This window comes from Arachis stenosperma, chromosome 2 (genome assembly GCF_014773155.1).
Source record: "Arachis stenosperma cultivar V10309 chromosome 2, arast.V10309.gnm1.PFL2, whole genome shotgun sequence".
Lineage (NCBI taxonomy): Eukaryota > Viridiplantae > Streptophyta > Magnoliopsida > Fabales > Fabaceae > Arachis > Arachis stenosperma.
In genome coordinates this window covers 35,143,282-35,149,281 of record NC_080378.1, presented here as the reverse complement: position 1 = coordinate 35,149,281, position 6,000 = coordinate 35,143,282, and positions in this window count along the sequence as shown.

The window sequence follows — 6,000 nt, the reverse complement described above, 5'->3', positions numbered from 1 at the left end:
AAAAAGATACAAGCAACTGACCAAATAGTGTCCTTCTGACATGCTTTCAGAATGGAACATCCTGGATATATTCTATGATAGTCTGTCTGAATTGTCTAAGATGTCATTGGACCATTCTGCATGTGGATCTATTTACCTAAAGAAAATGCCTGCAAAAGCTCAGGAATTCATTGACATGGTTGCAAATAACCAGTTCATGTACATTTCTGAAAGGAATCCTGTGAGTAATGGGACGCCTCAGAGGAAGGGAGTTCTTGAAATTGATGCTCTGAATGCCATATTGGCTCAGAACAAAATGTTGACTCAGCAAGTCAATATAATTTTTCAAAGCCTGAATGGATTGCAAAATGCATCCAACAGTACTAAAGAAGCATCTTCTGAAGAAAAAGCTTATGATCCTGAGAACCCTACAATAGCAGAGGTGAATTACATGGGTGAACCCTATGGAAACACCTATAATTTCTCATGGAGAAATCATCCAAATTTCTCATGGAAGGATCAACAAAAGCCTCAACAAGGCTTTAATAATGATGGAGGAAATAGGTTTAGCAATAGCAAGCCTTTTCCATCATCTTCTCAGCAACAGATAGAGAATTCTGAGCAGAGTCCCTCTAGCTTAGCAAACATAGTCTCTGATCTATCTAAGGCCACTCTAAGTTTCAGGAATGAAACAAGGTCCTCCATTAAAAATCTGGAGGAGCAAGTGAGCCAGCTGAGTAAAAGAGTCACTGAAACTCCTCCTAGTACTCTCCCAAGCAATACAGAAGAGAACCCAAAAAGAGAGTGCAAGGCCATAACCTTACTTGGTGTGGCCGAATGCACAGAGGAGGAGAAAGATGTGAATCCCAGTGAGGAAGACCTCATGGGACGTCCTCTGGACAAAAAGGAGTTCCCAATTGAGGAACCTAAAGAATCTGAGGCTCACCTAGAGACCATAGAGATTCCATTAAACCTCCTTTTACCATTTATGAGCTCTGATGACTATTCATCTTCTGAAGAAGATAAAGACATTATTGAAGGGCAAGTTGCCCAGTATTTAGGAGCAATCATGAAGCTAAATGCCAAGCTATTTAGTAATGAGACTTGGGAGGATGAGCCTCCATTGCTCATTAATGAACTGAATACTTGGGTTCAGCACACTTTACCTCAAAAGAAATAAGATCTTGGTAAATTCTTAATTTCCTCTACCATAGGCACCATGACCTTTGAGAAGGCTCTGTGTGACTTGGGGTCAGTGACGATTGGATTTTTGATGGTATAGAATTTCACAAGTGAAATCTCGTTGAAGTATAGTCTCTAAACCAACAATAATCCTCTCATACAAAAATTTGTTTGTCACAAGTACAAACCCCTAAAATCTATAAACCGAAGTATTTAAACCTCGGGTCGTTCTCCCTAGGATTTATAATAAAGTGTCTTGTTATTGGTTGTGAGTTGTTTTGGGGTTTTTGAGATTTTAGACAAGAAATATAAATGGCAAAGAAAATAAACTAACAACTAATAAAACTCTTGGCAAGATATGAGAACTAGAAGTCCTATCCTAGTTATCCTTCTCAATTGTGATGAGAATTGTGTATTGCTCCCACTTAGTTAACCTCTAACCATGGAGGAAAGTCAAGTGGATGAATCAATTTAATTGATTCCTCAAGTCCTAATCAACTCCTAAAGGAAAGACTAGCTTTAGAGGCATTCAAATCAATTAGCAACTTCTAATTATCAATCAACAAAGGAATTAGATAACTCAAGAGTCACTAATTACTCTACCTAGGCCAAGAGGAACAAAACCTACACTAAAATCCAACCAAGCATTTCATCAAACACTTGGAAGGCACAAAAGAAAAGCAAAGCAAATTGACAACAAGAATAGAATCTAACAACATTTATTGAAAGGAATTAACAACAACAATCAAAAGAAACACATTTATTATGAATTACCTCTTATTGAATTGAAAGAAAATGGAAGGAACAATACTAGATCTACAAAAAAATGTAAGAACAACATAAAGAAAATTACAACAAAAGAATGGAAGAAGAATGAATGTGACAACAAGGAATTGAGAAGATAGAAGTAGAAGAAGATGAATTAAAATCTAGATCTAAGAACTAAACCTAATCCTAATCCTAATCCTAGAGAGAAGTGAGAGCTTCTCTCTCTAGAAACTACTTCTAAACTACTAAACTAAACTAATGGTTAAAAGTTCTAAAGTGTGAAAAGTATGTGAAGTATATATTGATTCCCCTTCAATCTTTGGCTTAAATAGCATCAGAAATGAGTTGGATTGGGCCCACAAGGCTTGAGAATTCGCTGGCCCACGTGTTGCATTAAGTGGGTCATGTGCCACCATCGGCGCGTCCGCGTACCGTGCGCGTGCGCGCCCCTATGCGCGATGCAACTATGGCAAATCTTATATCGTTTCGAAGCCCCGGATGTTAGCTTTCTAACCCAACTGGAACCGCATCATTTGGACCTCTGTAGCTCAAGTTATGGTCGTTTAAGTGCGAAGAGGTCGGCTTGACAGCTTTCCGGTTCTTTCATTTCTTCATGAGTTCTCCAACTTTTCATGCTTCTTTCTTCATTCCCTTGATCCAATCTTTGCCTCCTAAATCTTAAATCACTTAACAAACATATCAAGGCATCTAATGGAATCAAGGAGAATTAGATTTAGCTATTTTAAGACCTAAAAAGCATGTTTTCACTCTTAAGCACAATTAAAGGAGAATATACAAAACCATGCTATTTCATTGAATAAATGTGGGTAAAAGGTGATAAAATCCCCTAAATTCAATACAAGATAAACCGTCAAATTGGGGTTTGTCAGTCAGGCATAAATTTAATGCCACTCTCTGTAATGGAGAAACTAGGAATCTTTGAGGTACAGGCTGCCAAATTCTCATTAGAAATGGCAGAAAAATCCATGAAAAAGGCTTATGGACAGGTAGAGGATGTGCTAGTAAAGGTCAAAGGCCTTTACATCCCTGCTGATTTCATAATCCTAGACACTGGAAAGGATGAGGATGAATCCATCATCATTGGAAGACCCTTCCTAGCCACAGCAAAGGCTGTGATTGATGTGGACAGAGGAGAGTTGATCCTTCAATTGAATGAGGACTACCTTGTGTTTAAAACTCAAGGATCTCCTTCTGTACACATGGAGAGGAAGCATGAAAAGCTTCTCTCAATACAGAGCCCCCACAGTCAAACTCTAAGTTTGGTGTTGGGAGGCCACAACCAAACTCTAAGTTTGGTGTTGAACCACCACATTCAAACTCTAAGTTCAGTGTTGGGAGGTCCCAACAATGCTTTGAACATCTGTGAAGCTCTATGAGAACTCACTGTCAAGCTATTGGCATTAAAGAAGCGCTTATTGGGAGGCAACCCAATTTTACTTATCTATGTTATTCTTTTTTTTAGGTTGATGATCATGTGGAATCACAAAAATAACTGCAAAAATTCAAGAAAAATAAAAAATAGCATTAAAAATAGCGCACCCAGGAGGAGGAACTTACTGGCGTTTAAACGCCAGTAAGGGTAGCAGAATGGGCATTTAACGCCCAGTCTGGCACCATTCTGGGTGTTAAACGCCAGAAACAAGCACCAGACTGGCGTTAAACGCCAGAATCAGGCTACAATCTGGCGTTAAACGCCAGAAACAGGTTACAGCATGGCGTTTAACGCTAGGAAAGGAATAAAAGCTGGCATTTAACGCCAGAAACAAGCAGCATTCTAGCGTTAAACGCCAGGATTGCACAGTAAGAGCATTTTGCACGCCTAATAGGAGTAGGGATGATACATCCTTGACCCCTCAGGATTTGTGGACCCCACAGGATCCCCACCTACCCTCCCACAACACTCTTCCCTAAATACCCCTCACCAATCAACTCATTCACTCTTCCCCATCACCTCTTCACCAATCATATCCATATCTCTTCCCCAAAAACCCCACCTACCTCACTTTCAAATTCAAACATTTGTCCCTCCCAAACCCAACCCTAATGACCGAATAATAACCATCCCCTCACCCCTATATAAACCCCTCACTATTCCTTCATATTCCAACAACACATACACCTTTCCACCATCTTGGCCGAATTCACTTTTCCCTCCTTCTCCTTCATTTTTCTTCTTCTTCCCCTTCTTTCTTTCTTCTTTTGCTCGAGGACGAGCAAACCTTTTAAGTTTGGTATGGTAAAAACATTGCTTTTTGTTTTTCTATAACCATTTATGACACCTAAGACCAGAGAAACCTCTAGAAAGAGGAAAGGAAAGGCAAAAGCTTCCACCTCCGAGTCATGGGAGATGGAAAGATTCATCTCAAAGGTCCATCAAGACCACTTCTATAAAGTTGTGGCCAAGAAGAAGATGATCCCTGAGGTCCCTTTCATGCTCAAGAAAAATGAGTATCTGGAGATCCGATATGAGATCCGAAGAAGAGGTTGGGAAGTTCTTACCAACCCCATTCAACAAGTCGGAATCTTAATAGTTCAAGAGTTCTAAGCCAATGCATGTATCACTAGGAACCATGATCAAAGTATGAACCCGAATCCAAAGAATTGGCTTACAATGGTTCGGGGGAAATACTTAGATTTCAGTCTGGAAAATGTAAGGTTTGCGTTCCACTTGCCAATTATACAAGAAAACACACGTCCTTACACTAGAAGGGTCAACTTTGATCAAAGGTTGGACCAAGTCCTCATGGACATATGTGTGGAAAGAGCTCAATGGAAAAGAGACTCAAGAGGCAATCCGGTTCAATTGAGAAGACCAGACCTTAAGCCTGTGGCTAGAGGATGGTTGGAGTTCATCCAACGCTCCATCATTCCTACTAGCAACCGATCTGAAGTGACTGTGGATTGGGCCATCATGATCCATAGTATCATGATTGGGGAGGAAGTAGAAGTTCATGAAATCATACCTCTAGAACTCTACAAGGTGGCTGACAAGTCATCCACCTTGGCAAGGTTAGCCTTTCCTCATCTTATTTGTCATCTATGCAATTTAGCTGGGATTGACATAGAAGGAGACATCCTCATTGAAGAGGACAAGCCCATCACTAAACTAAGGGTGGAGCACCAAGAGCACTCCATCAATCTCCATGAGATTAGAGAAGATCAAAGAGCTATGAGGGAGGAGCAACAAAGGCAAGGAAAAGACCTAGAGGAGCTTAGGCGTTCCATTGGTTCTTCAAGAGGAAGACGCCACCCTCACTAAGGTGGACTCATTCCTTAATCTCCTTGTCTATTTATTGTCTGTTTTCCTTTTTTTGAGCTTCATATTTGTCTATGTTTGTGTCTTCATTACATGATCATTAGTGTCTAGTGTCTATGTCTTAAAGCTATGAATAATTCCATGAATCCTTCACCTCTCTTAAATGAAAAATGTGCTTAATTACAAAAGAACAAGAAGTACTTGGATTTCAAATTTTATCTTGAAATTAGTTTAATTATTTTGATGTATAGTGGCAATACTTTTTATTTTCTGAATGAATGCTTGAACAGTGCATATTTTTTATAGTGAAATTTATGAATGTTAAAATTGTTGGCTCTTGAAAGAATGATGAACAAAGAGAAATGTTATTGATAATCTGAAAAATCATGAAATTGATTCTTGAGGCAAGAAAAAGCAGTGAAAAAAATAGGTGAAAAAAAAAAGAAAAAGAAAAAGCAAGTAGAAAAAGCCAATAGCCCTTAAAACCAAAAGGCAAGGGTAAAAAGGATCCAAGGCTTTGAGCATCAATGGATAGGAGGGCCCAAGGAAGTAAAATCTAGGCCTAAGCGGCTAAATCAAGCTGTCCCTAACCATGTGCTTGTATCATAAAGGTCCAAGTGAAAAGCTTGAGACTGAGTGGTTAAAGTCGTGATCCAAAGCAAAAAGAATGTGCTTAAGAACTCTGGACACCTCTAATTGGAGACTTTAGCAAAGCTGAGTCACAATCTGAAAAGGTTCACCCAGTTATGTGTCTGTGGCATTTATGTATCCGGTGGTAATATTGGAAAACAAAG